Below are 14,286 nucleotides of genomic sequence, written 5' to 3'. Positions count from 1 at the left end.
GTCTCCTCTGAATATGCCCAGCAACTATTATACCTTTGTTTTTTACAGTCCATTGGTAATACATCATTCACACACCAGCATTTATCTCATCGCTGCTGATAGCACACTGGTTTTACTTAGCTGCACACAACTCCATTTTTGCATTTCAGGTTCTATGTCTTAAAATTAAGTCGTTCATAGCCTTTTTTATTGCTTTATGTGGGTCTATGTTTGTGAGTGTGTGTGTATACATATGGCAACATGAAGAATCTTTTTGGTTCTTATATTTTTTTCAATTAGCATTAGAAAATACCATTTGGTCTCTATGCAATACAGACGTTTTATTTTCTTTAAAGGCAGTTGAAGCAGACTCGTAAGCAAGTCTGGAACAAGGATTTCCTGTGGAATAAGGATGGTAATAATAGTTTACATTTAGATAAGACTTGTCAAAGTGGTACAGAAGCTACCTCTATGTAAGAGCAGTGATGAATTGCAGTTCCCTCTGAGGTGTGTATCCAAGCAAAATGGTTGGCAAGCAGCAGAGACCAGTGTTACAAACAACATATATTTAAATAGTGGGGGTTTTTTTGTTTGTTTTTTTTTTTTTTTTTTTTTTTAAGAGAAAATCATCCTTCTATTGTACAGATTCTGGGTTTTTTTTTCTTTTCAGTAATATTCATAAAAATTCCTAAAAGGTGCTGGGGTAACAGTTTTCTGCCGCCTTCTGCCTTTAAAAACCTCTTAATTCTTCTCCCACCTGCAGTGATTTGAGATCTAATGGTGTTCCCATTGAAATATTCTTTTCCTTTAAAAAGATTTACAGAGTAAAATAGGATTAAAACGTAATGAGAAGGTAAAAGTCAGAGAGAAGTGCAAACTGTGTTACAGTTTGGAGAATCTGGGGAGAAGGGGTAGCAGTCTGGGAGCACTGCAATTTAACATATTTTTTATTCTCAAACCTAGTCCATATGTTTCTGGTTCTCTTGTTTTCTGTTTGTTATTGGAGATCATCCTTCAGGAATAATTTGTATAATTGCATTATAATGATCTTGGATGTATGGTATGAAACTTCTTTTAGGGTTGAGTCATGGGTTTGTAGGTTTTCATTTTCCTAAAAAAATTTCCATTTCCTTTTAAGTGACTTGCTTTCATCAATAATAATAAAAAAAAAATTCCACAAAACCCCTGCAGAAGATATGACTTTGGAAATTAATTTAGATTAAGATTTGAGGTAACTACTAATAGATCAAACAAAATCCTGAGGTGATAAGTGCATGTCTGGATGTGTTTGAGAGGTCTGTTAGATGGGCTATGACCATATGAATTAGGTAGTTTGAAGAATATATGTTGTCAGGGTTTAACCCAGTCGGCAGCTCAGCCCCAGGCAGCCACTGTCTCGCTCCCCCCGTGGGATGGGGGAGAGAATCAGAAGAGTAAAAGTGAGAAAACTCATGGGTTGAGATAAGGACAGTTTAATGGGTAAAGCAAAGGCCGTGTGCGAGCAAAGCCAGCCCATGCATTCCTTCCCCGCTGCCCGTGGCAGGGGGTGCTCAGCCATCCCCAGGGCAGCAGGGCTCCAGCACATGTGATGGGGACTGGGGAAGACCAACGCCATCGCCCCGAGCATCCCCCTTCCCCCTCCTCCCCCCGCTGTATGTGCTGAGCGTGAGGCCACAGGGTGTGGGACACCCCTGGGCTCAGCGGGGGCGGCTGTCCCGGCTGTGCCCCCTCCCAGCTCCTGGTGCCCCCCAGCCTGCTCGCCGGTGGGGAGGGGGGAGGGGCAGAGCAGCCCCTGGCGCTGTGTCACCCTGCTCAGCAGGCACCGCAGCACCCCGGGACCAGCGCTGGTCACAAATCCAACACGTGGCCCCATGCTGGCTGCTGCGAAGGAAATTCACCCTTGCAGCCAAAACCAGCATACATATTTATTAATAGTGAAGGGGATGGGTAAAGGAAGAAAACGTCATCACTGAACAACAGGGTTTGATGAAGGTGTCCACTCCCAAGGCAGTGAGTTTCTTTCCTTCCAGGACATTCCACCCATGCTCTAAACAAAGAAAGTGGAAAGATCACCTAGGGTGCAGGTTCAATAAAGGAATTGGTCATATTTAAGGGGATGTAGGTGAAATCTAGGTTCTTATGTCTGAATTCTAACTATTTTTTACTCAACTTCAGCCTTAACCTAGCAGCTCCTAACTCCCACAACCATCTCTGCATCCATCTCACCAGCTATAGACGTTTTTGTTTGCATTCCTTATCCAGTCTCACTTTACAGTCAGTTGAAATAAACAGATACTTCTAGGTCACATTTGCCATGTTATAAACCTCTTGTTTAAAATAGATCAGATGAATCACACTCCAGAGAGGTCCGTTTTCTCTCCATTGATTAGAAAAGGAGCCTAAATGTCTAACATTAGGAGAGATGGAGTCCATCCCTCTGGTCCTCACAGCAAAGGGTGGTGCCAGGCAGGCACCACTCAACAGCCTCTGGGCTAGCTGTCTGCCAGGGCAGGTTCCAACCATCCTGGAAAACAAGTGGTCACCTTAGCATCGTCTCCTGGCTAAGTTCTTCCACTTTTTGGTATTCCCCCAATTGGAGTGAATGCTTGGCATCAGCTTGGTCCTTGTCTGAAACTGCAGCGCTGTTATAGAAATAACCTCCAGTTCTCACCTGCAGGTTCTCCAGATGTTGAAAGCTATGCTGCCCTTCATGCTGGACATTTTTAGGTTTCTGGCTCGCACATACAAATCTAGACCATTGATAAAGGCTTTCAGGCTGCTTTCATAGGGACACTTGGGCACCAAAGCTATTTCCATGCCAAGTAAGCTAGCAGGGAGTCAGGAATCACCTGCGCACCACACTTAAAGCAGAAACACTGGAGCTGTGGGGTGAAAAGATAAAGGCTAGGAACTGCTGGGCATAAATATCTTTCAGGGTTCTGCAGGGCACGTGCCCAGAACCATTGCAGTAAAAGCACAGCAGCCCTCAGGACAGCAGTCCGAAGGACTACCGGTGACACTTCATCAGCTGTAGGATTAGAATGAAAAACCTGCAAAAAGAAAACGTGAGGGAAGAGAAAACTTCTCCTGTGTACACACAAAGGCATGGCAGGTTCCCTCTTCCAGACACTAACATGCTGCTGGCCATAAAACCTGCCTTCAGAGTCCATCGCTGTCCAGCATTCACAGGCGTCTCCTGCATCTCATCTGGTGCTCCTACATCTGTGCCTGGAATTCATCAAATATCTCTGAGTTATGGAACCAAATTCCCAACAAGCAAAGATAACTAGAGGCTGTGTCCCTACTGTCATTTGCCTCCAACTCTTGGTAAGTGTCTGCAGAACCTATAAGGATATTGCTTAGTTCTGGAAGTGGTGAACATTCATAAAATTTTCACCAATCAAAATAGGTGAAATCATTGAAAATCAAAAATACAGAAATATTTCAAAGAAAAAGTTTAGAATTCTACAAGTCAGTGTTTTCCTCCTGATGGACCTGTGGTGAGGAGCTGATTCTTCAAGCACAGTAAATCATTCACCGTCACAGTCAGGTCTGTGGAAGAAATCCAGTCCAAATTGTATTTTCCATTCTTTGAGATGCCCTTTGTTTTCTTCTCTGAGTTGGGTAATGAAATTCAGACTATGGCAGGCTGCGTTCTGGGCTTGCATTGTTCAAACTAGTGCAAAAAGACAGAATATCTATTTTTAAATACGTCGTCCTTAAAGCCTTCTTCATAGCTATAAATAAGGTAATTTTCAGAGGCTTTGGAAATTACCATCCACTGATTTTTCTTCTCAGTACAAAATTTCAAGAGTGTTACTCTGTTAGGATTTTCTTTTTCCTGAAGGAAAATACTTTCACCTTATTTTTTGAGACTGTTAATTCAAAGACTAATGCAAAATATATTTCCATATTAAACATACAAATCTAATAGCAGTGCATACCCGAGTAATATAGAAGGATTTAGGTTTGCTTATCCAAAGTTTAGATGGCAATGGAGCAACATGCAACATGACATTAACAACATGCTCTAACCTGGAAAAAAAAACAACCCAAACATACTAGGAGATATACCAGGATGAACTAAAAAAATTGTTGCACTGCAAACAAGAATACTTTGGCTGACCAAGTAACTGAAGAGGTACAGAGTAAGATGAAACCCAAGCTCCAGAAAGTTAATAGATGGATTAGTATATAAGGGATTAAGGTTAGATGTTTCCCCTGGAAAAATCCAGGTAAGTATACAGCCATCATTCTTTAATACTCATAAAATAACACCTGACAAAGCCACAGTAGCTGCTGCAAAATCTAGTATTATTTTTTTTCCCAGGTTCGGGTTTTGTAAGTTAGTTTGCCTGCTTTTTCCAAATAGATTAGGCGATCTAATAAAATCTATGACTTCTTACAAATCTTGCCAGTTTTGATGCAAATCATTATGAGATGGAGCAGCTGGTTTTGCTTTTTTCAGTAGAAATGGTTAATGCTACTTTTGGTTCTCTTTTGAGTTTTACTGATTTATTTTTATAATCACTGCTTCTTGTTATTTCTTTGTTATCTTGCTGAAGGTACATTCTCACCACCATGAAGTTCTATTTTATAATTATTTTTGAGAATACACACATTTAGCCTTTATTCTGCGGACTAAAAGCATAATTTTGTGACTCCTGTACTCCTCCTTCCATTTTTGAATATCTGATAAAAGATGCTGACAGCAAAACTCTTCCACAGGTGTGAGCCATGATTAATTCACCACCTCCTTGCCTTTTCGTATGAGAATTTCAGAAGCCTTTTGGCAAGAGCTGGTTCTGCACTACTGCCCGCGTAGCCTTTAGCATAAGGGCTTTTCGAATCACCTTTACGCAGCAGTAGAGGATGCAGCAGTGGCATGATTCCCTGCTGGAGGTGCAAAGATTTGCTGTCCTAACACCCCCAGGCTGCTCAGTGCTGTGCCCCTCTAGGGTAAGCCTGCCCCTTGCTGTAATTTACCATTCTACTTGCCTCTTACCTACTAATTTTATTATTTTTTTTTCAGCAGCAATTTCGTGTTTATTCCCGGATAGAAAAAATATTGAATAGTGTCAGATTGAATACCAACTCCTGTGAAAACATTCTCATTCGGTGATGAGTCCTCACTGACAGCTACTTTTGGAGATCCATCACTTTTTGTTCCATTTAGCATGTGCTTTATTTTGATACAGTGGAAAGGTAATTTTTAAAAGGCTGAATGTTGAATGGTTTAACTCAGAAGTTTTGCAAAAAATCTAAACATATTCAGCCTGCAACAAATTTTTATCAGCTAAACATGTAATCCCATAAAAGAATTAAATCAGGTTTGTCTGACAAGGTTTATTTTCCATAAACCCAAGCTGACTGCCATTAATCATACCCCTATCCTCTCATTCTTTATTAACCGGGTACTGTATTACCTCTTCTATTATGTGTCCAGATGGGTGTCAGGCTAACCAGCCTGTAAATACTCTGGGTATCCTGCCTGCCCTTTCTGCAGTCTGGCACATCCATAGCATTGTTCTGTTATTCTGGAATATTCCAAATAACTGAAGAATATAAAAAATTGGCAGTACTTGGAAATTATTTTTTAAGCTGGGTTTGATGTTTATGCTTAGCAGCTGTTAAAACCTCTTCAGTTTCTTGTAGGCTGGAATAGACTACAGCATCCTCTTAAGGTTAAATAAAGCATCTTATTATTTTATTCCATGCAATGGAGACATAGTTATCAAACACATCTTCCAGCTCTGCATTAATTTTTAACAATTTCGCCATTTCCATTTAGAACACCTACAACAAAGCAGGGTTTTTTTTTTCCTCCATCCTGCTTTAGAAAACAGCCCTGCTTTGTGGTTGATAATCAGCATCTTTAGTGTTTGGGGTGGTGGTGGTTAATCAGCTTTCTGCACTTTGTAACTTTTAAAGTGTTTTGCCTCCTGTATTCTGCTTTCTCCTTTGTTATACATTGAATTTTTAATTTCTTATGAATGCCTTCATCACACCACTGAACCAAGTGTAAACGTGCGAGAGACTGGCCCTGTTTGTCATTGTACGCCACTGTCCTGGCTGCAATCGGTGTGGCTCCACAGAGACTGCTGCTGGTGAAGCATTGTTCAGCAAATGGCAGAGCACAGGACGAAGAAGTGTCAAGACTTTCTCTGCTAAAAACATGATGTCACTCAACTTTTTTTAACCTGTCAGATAATTAAACAAGTATCTTTTGTCAGTCTTGGCTGATAAGGTCATAACCTTTCTTATTTAAAATGCAATGTGCAAAACCTATGAAAAATCCTTCTTCCTGGCAGAATACTGTGAATATTTAATTCAAACTTGTTTTTTTAATATATCTTTCCCCATCATCTGGAATCTGAGAATCTTTGATACTGCAAATGCTGATGATTAAATCATTAATCTACTGAAGCGTTTTGTTTTTTTTTTTTTTTTTAAATCGGTCATTAAGTTTGAATGGCTGTAGAATCATAACCAAAGAAAGCTCCACACTGTCAATGGAGTGTGCGTGTGTATTATGGTCTGGGACCCGAGGAAGCCGATACTGAATTGATCTTCCTTATCTGCACTGAACAGTTCAAATTCTATAAAGCCTGGGGTAACTTCAAGAAAGAGTTAAAGTCAGTTTAAAATGAAACACCAGCTGTATTCAAACTGAAAAATTCAATTGCAGTTTTACAGTGAAACAACTGTAAAAAAGAAAAACCGCAGGCCTTTAAAAGTCTCTCACTAACAGCATCTCAGTCAGTTCCTATTAAAACATTTGTTTTCCTTACCTGAAATCTCTGATTCTATTTGAAGGCACGTGCCAGTTTAAACCTCCCTTTTTATTTATTTATTTATTCATGGGTTTTGCTATTGGAAAAGCTATAAATCGCTTCTGAACTGTGACATTTTCAATTTTATACTCCTGGTGCAGACCATCAATGAGAATCCCTCATGCTCTGAAATATTAATCTGCTTTTCTTTATATCTTGAAGCTTCTCACCTGGGTCTGTTAGTGATCCGCAGAAATATATACACAACACGTATGCACAAACATGCATACATTATTCATATACAGTAAAAGTACTTGGATGAAGACAATTCCTCAGGTCCTGACATACAACTTGCCAGCCCGGGATCACCAGACCTTTGCAGTTCAGATGCACTCTCCTGGATCTTTCTGGCCTTTCCTCACCAACACCTACACTCCCATGTCACAGGGCAATTTATTTTCCATAGTAGTTTAGGGATGCATAAAACACAACAAAAAATTTGTTTTGACCTAAAATTCTCATTGTGTGTAACTACGATAATTTCCATTAATGGAGCAACTTTCATCCAGATAGATTCCAAAGCACTTTACAAAGTGTCCAACAGGAACACTCAGCCATTTGTAAATGGAGTGGTTCAGCTCTTGCTAACCATGTAAACTGCAGGGCGAATTACAGAGGTGGAAAATAAATCAGGTTTGTGAAAACAGGTGTTTTAACTAAATAAGGAGAAGTTTGGTTCAAACAGCAGCACTTGTACACTGGCACCTTACCAAAATTTCTGTAAAAATTCTAAATGCCCAAGAAGTCACCTAGGATAAAAATATGTCCTGTCAGACTGGACTTCCACCACAAATGTGAACCTTCCCCTGGCAACCTCCATCATCTCTCAAAATGAACATAACCATTTTTAGAGGTTTATCATTCAATCAGGTATGATTTTTTTTTGGCTCATGAGCTCTGAGTACATTCCTAAAAAGTGCAGGAAATCATATTTTGTCAAGAGTTTAAGTTTTTCTATAGGCTGCATGTGTTCCTTCTGGTGTCATGTACCAAGGGACAGTCACAAATGCTTATTTTTACCCAGACTAAGTACCATAGGCTTCTGCAGAAAGTTAATTCTGGTCACTTACATTACATTTCTGTTTAGGAAGAACCCATTTAGTAGAGGAACCAGTCATCAGTATAGTCTCCAAAATGTGTGCCGCACTATAGGCTAATAAATAGAAGCAAATCCGTTCAGATTAGTAAATTAATATTGAAAAAGCTAACTGCAAAACAGAATATATTTTTTTCTGTTCAGTGCTACATCATAGATAGCTGCTGGTAATTCTGTTCATTTCTTTCATTGGAGAGAGGTTTTATGCTATGTATATTATCAAAAAGAAAGCATCACTAGTCTTAGAAAAGTGAAAAATGAGGACGTATAAAACTACTCATAATCACAGAAGGTATTAAACACAGAGGAAGGGTGGCAAAGTCTTTTCATGGCAAATTTACTCCTGTCGACTTGATGAAGTTTTCTCAAAAACAACAACGTCCAGGCTCTCTGAAGTACAGGCAAGCTATCACTGAATGACTGTGAGGAAAAATAAAATAAAAGCCATTTTTACAATAAGTCAGTTTGAAACAGGAGACCAGTTATAGAACAATGTTTGTGAGCAGCGGGGAAATAATTGCTCAAGGTCTATAAAGCAACTCACCTGACTAGAAGCTGCAGAGCTGTCAGTCGTGAGCTAAAAGTTCTTTAGTGGATGGGCAACTGCAGCATGTGTCTGCTTTGGATCAGCAAATCTTACCAAGATTTAGTACCCATAGCTGTGAGCTTTGATGGTGGTTTGAAGAGAGAAACCTTTGGGAGTGGAGACCCAAAGGACTTCAATCTCTTACTATTGTTTCCATGATGCTTAAATGCTGTTTTGGAAGAAAAGCATAACAGTTCTGTTTTCACTTCCACCAGTTTAAGGAGACTTGGGGTGCATGACCCAGATCCTTGCCTTTGTCACACCTCTAAATTTGTTGAACGTGGGAGGACAGCCCCTCTATGTCTCACAAGCACCAGGACTCTCTGCAGAGACGTGTGTGCATACCCAGAAAGACTAGTGGGAGATATGAACACAGACCAAGGGGACAGCAGAATTCAGCTTTTATGACACGAATAATGGTACAGACTATCTTGCACTGGAAACACTCTATGGGTCAGGTTAAGCAGTTCTGAAATAGCAAGGGTAATAGTATTGATTTTGAAGGAATGTCTGGTTAATTTTTCACAAGGCGTAGATTCCTGAAAAATCAATAACTTTCTGCTGTATCTTTATTCTTCTGAATAAACTTTGTCTGTCTAAGAAACTTGATTCCTAAGCTCAGTTAGATTCATAAAACATTCACAGACATACACAGCACAAAAGAAACACAAGCTTTCCCAAGCAGCAGTGAGCATTTAACCCCAAGGTAGGACAAAGTGAATTATGCTTCCTTGATATTCTTGTCCTTGCACAGATGTGATTTCTTTTTTTCTTTAGTGCTGGAACTTTCTTTAATTTTGTTGGTGATACACAGGCATCTACTCAGAAATTCTTTTAAAGTTTCCCTTTGTCCTGTGAATATTACATTTACTTAACACGTTTTACATTTTTAAAGCATATGAAAGAAAGATAACTACTCCTACAAATTACATAAGCAGGGATGCACATGGTGCTCCCGCTACACCAGGCTGGCAAGTGCTCTTTGGAGGAGAGATAACACAGCTGGAAGGGCAACAAAAGGAAGAAATTGTAAGAGATCAATGTAAAATTAAGGAATTTCACCTAGAGGAGGCTGGAGTAAACTCTACCTTGAATAACACCACGAAACCTTGCTGTGCTATGTTAGCTACTAGGTTAATCTTCCTGCGTCTGATCTGTTTAGCTCCATTGATTATGGAGCACCTAGGGAATTAAATCTCTTGAGAGCAGCACCTGCATTTACATGTCTGAAACTAAACCTTGTAAATACCTTTCTTCTTTCTCCGGAAAGATGCTGACTAGGGCTACACAGCCATACTGCACAACTCCTGATCTCAGTTACAGTTTCCCAAGTGTGCTAAATTTGCCTTTGCATCATAGACTTTCCTCCATGCTAAGCTGGCCTCTGAGCAGATTTTCTGTCGTGCCAGGTGGACATAAAAAGTAATCAAGACTTACACCCTGAGCAGGAGCCTCTTCAGCTTGTACGAAAGCCCACAGCCAAGAGTGGCATACTGAAAAAGAGCCTCCCCTAATCACATGAAAGGCAGGCAGGCAGTAATCATGCTGCTCCTCTTCTTAAAGGCAGGGAATTAAATGAGTTGTGAACCGCACTCCCCTCTCCTCCTTAATCTCCCTTCCTCCTCAGAGACAGCCTGTTACAGGCAAGGACTGGAAATGCCAGCAGACCGGACAATTTCACGCCAACCAAACCTATTTCCTGCAACAATTTTGACATCTTCCCCCCCTCAAAATTTGTATTTCACATGTAATTTAAATGTACTGTATTTTAAATGTACTGCTATCCATGCACATTTGCTGCCTTTTGTTATAAAAAGCCTGTTTAGAAGGTCTGTAACTAATTTGCTATGGCAATAGGGAGGGAAGTAGAAGTAGTTAATTAGCACCAGAATAACAACCTCTCCTGCGGACACCTAGCAAAGCAGGGGAGCGGGATGCAAACCTTCCACAGTGGATGTCACTTTGAGTACCGTTACTTAACTGTCACGTCTGCACAGGACAAACACAGCCTTACAGGTAGATGCAAGGCATGGTACAGCCTGCTTTGAAGCTTGAGAGGGGACTCGAGTCCATGTATCTACAGCAAACTTGGAGAGTTCCAAGGCAATTCTAAACTTAATCAGGTTGGTTTTGGTTTTGGTTTTGTTTTTTCTCCCCATATAATCCATGACAGAGAGGGTATACAAACCTGGGTACATCTTTAAATTTTCATATCCTAAAACTATTTCTGATTAAAGGCTGCAGCCATGAAGACATATAATTTTAGCAGCAGAGATAGCTGTGGTTACAGAAATTTTCATTGGTTTAGGTAACTGGCCACAATGTCAGTCAGAATTTATAAAAAAATATTTCTGAACTATATAGTTTTATTTACTCTTCTTTATGCGCTGTGGTATTATCTGAGGTTTGGTGATGTTTTTTTTCCAGAAAACTTACAGCAACGTGCAGGAAAAAAAAAAGAAAAAAATGCCATTAATTTCACTCCTTCCCCCCCCCCACCTTCTGATCTTTCAAATTTTACGTCACAAATCTTTAAAGGAATTCTCTGTGGAAGTGGAACTGAGAAACAGAACCCTTTGCTTATCACTGCAATACTTACAGAAACCCTGCTCAGGTAGTATCTCAAGGACAGACTAAACAGGTTAGGAGCAGGAGCTGCCTGGAGTGCCTCCGTCACTAAGCAGATTCTATAAGGCTGCAAAGGTGGCTTGAAATCTTACAATAATAGATTTTCTTCTGAGCTATCTGTAATCACCTGTACCCGATCTCACCCGAGTGACACCGGGAAGCAGTGAACACCTTTCTCACAGCTGGGTGGCACAGTGCTCCAGCTCGCCCTGTGCACAGGACAGTAACCAACACCACATCCTCTCTCCATCATTACAGAAAAGGTGTCCCACAGAGGAGCCATTCTAATTTTTTTTTTTTTTTCTCATCATTCAGGAGCTAAAATTCTGTGAGTTTCTAATTCTGGTGCTACAGACCAATGTAAGATATCACACTGTGGGGAAAAAAAAAAAATCTTTGCATTCTTACTTCTTTATGGGAGTATGATGGCAACAACTCGATACTCAAAGGTACCAAATTCCCTGTAGAATAACATGAGGTCCTAGTTATCTAATTTATCCCAGGTAAAAGACCTCTGACCTCTACAGACCTGGACTAAGTATGGAATTGGGCTTAGGAACAAAATTGCCACAAGTCTTACTTTAAGTTTCAAGATGGAATGAAGCCAAGGCCAGTCAAAACCCACAAAGTTTCCCTTGGTTTAACGTCAAGTCCTTAAGCTTCCTGTGGTTTTCATGAGAGCACATACATCAGCCTGGGATTAGCAAAAAGAGGATCCACATTTTTTCCCTTCAATGCCTTCTGGTGCATTTTACTCTTAGAGCAAAATTCACGTTACCCTAAGGTTACATTACAAAAATTTTGCAGCAATCTACTGAGAATAACCAGAGTATATATACAGAAAAGTCATACTAAGGTATTTTTATTACTGTATGTATTTTTTCTATGCTTCTTCCAAGTACCACTTGAAATCTCTCATTCTAGGAAAGATTGTGTCTTTGAATTTCAAATAAGAGAGGGAAAGGCATTTTCAAACTCTAATTTGTTCATAACCATTGTCATTGAACAAAGACAAAGCTAGTTTTTAAACCATGTTCTATAATAACAATAGGAACGAGAATAACATATGCTGAATGCATAAGCAAAATGCCAGTGACTGGAAGATTAAGGCTTTCTCTTGACTTCATGCAAAACATTTCACAGCTGGTATTTCAGCAGAGGCATGCTCAGTGCGAAACCTCGTTGCCAAGGAAAATGTTTCATTTTAACAGCTTTTTCTCTTTATCGTGTGTTTCTTTCAGAGTAGAGAAGAGTTTACAAAGAATATTTTGATTTTAAGAATATAAAAAAGAAACTGATTCCTCTAACAAACTTGCTCAATTAATCTTTTTCTTCCCTCAAGTAAATTGCTTTTATTTTCTTTTGTAAAAGGAAAGGCACATCGGGCGTAGAAGGCAAAGTACATGGAAAAGATTAACTTCTCTTGATGGTGGCCAAATTCATCAAATAGCATATGCTGGACTTGGCAATCAATAGTCCGCCTTCCCTCTGTTCCATCCTTCCTCCCATCTCTTCCTCTGATCCTCCTCATTCCAAATCCACCATAGTGCTGTCACTCTGATTGCCTGTCACAAGCAAACAGAATTAATTCTACGAATCTTTGCCAAGTTGAAACTAGTGATGCTTCAGAGTGGTGGGCAAGGTGGGATATGAGAAAGCTTCCACCCAAATTAATCTTTAGCCAGTGCTCCAGCTCAGCAGTTATGGTAACAAGATGCAGCACTGGCTGCCGGCCCTATGGAGGCTACCGTTAGAACATGGTTATTTTCTATAGGGTCAATATTTCACCTTCATTTTCTGCCCAAATAGTAAATATACCAGAACTGTTTTTCCCAAGACATGGAGATGATCCTTCAAGACTTCTGAAGCTTTTTGGTAGAAAAAACACCAACAAAATACTGTTTTTCTAGGGAATGCATCATGTAGGATATGTTATTCCTTGCAAGAAATTAGAAAAAATAAGGTTTCTACAATTATTGCAAGGAGTTGTTATAAGTTAAGAGTCTTCTGCAAGCTAACTGGCACAGGAACTCCAGATGGGACATAACAGTAGTGGGAACTTGCTACAGGTCTCCCCATTTCCCTTTGTGCTCCACCAAGAATAATTTTCTGGCTGATGTAAGGCACAGGGCTGGATGTGGGAGAGGGACATTTGGTGCTTCACTACTGCAGTTCTGACCAGCAGAGCTTTTCTGGAGCACCCAAGAAATCCTTTAGGTATGAAAGGGCCAAAAAGAGCAGTGAGTAGCTAATATACCAAGGCAATATCACCAGGTTGTTCTTGTTGCCAGTGTCAGGTTTGAACTTTTTCTATTGCTTCTAGCTGCACGCAATGCCAGAGGGTCTCCTGGGCACCATGGTACCAGCAACATCTGAGGGACCAGCCTGGAGCCAGCTGCTTTGAAAAATTCAGCCTGTGGGAATTCCTATAGTTACACTCATAAATGGATCAACTCCATCATTTAGAAGATCCCAGATGCAGTGAGAGTTAATGCAATTGTAAAGGACAGCTACATGAACGAATATCTGAAGAATACGAACAGCCCATGGGAGTCAGAGAGCTGGTACAAGAAGATTAAACTTGAACTAAATGATAAAACATAACAAAGGAGAAATATACTCCAAAAACACTTTGTGATATATAAAAGACTGATCAAGATTACACCCCTCAAAACGGTCTGGATTATTACCTGTGATAAATCAAGCTGGTCCTCATGTTTATGAGCCTCAGCTTTGTGCAGCGTCCACAACAAACACTGAATAAACCCTACAACTGTATTAGTTTACTATTATTATTGCAATATTTCTAAGATGTAGCCTACTCTCATTTTTGTTACACTTCTAGATCAGGGTAAGTGAAAAGTGCAGTCTCTTTGTGATTTGCAGCACCCAGCCTTGTAGGACATAAGCTACCATAGGCTCCTGATCTTCAGATATACATTAATTTATTATGGTTAATAACTATACTGATGAAAATGGAGTTCATGAAGCTAAGGCCTGAATATTGGCACTATTGTGCAGCTAGAGGTCATACAGAGTTCTCAACAGCCCCTTTCAGTGCACCTTAATCCGTACTTAATCCCCCGGCTATTACAGACCCAGAGTTTTCACACATTGCCCTGCCAACATACATCAATCCCGCTCTGTGAAGTGTCCCCTGTTAT

The sequence above is a fragment of the Falco rusticolus genome, chromosome 7, assembly GCF_015220075.1.
Source record: "Falco rusticolus isolate bFalRus1 chromosome 7, bFalRus1.pri, whole genome shotgun sequence".
In the NCBI taxonomy this organism is placed as follows: Eukaryota; Metazoa; Chordata; class Aves; order Falconiformes; family Falconidae; genus Falco; species Falco rusticolus.
The sequence above is the reverse complement of the archived record's forward strand: the minus strand, read 5'-3'. Positions refer to the sequence as shown.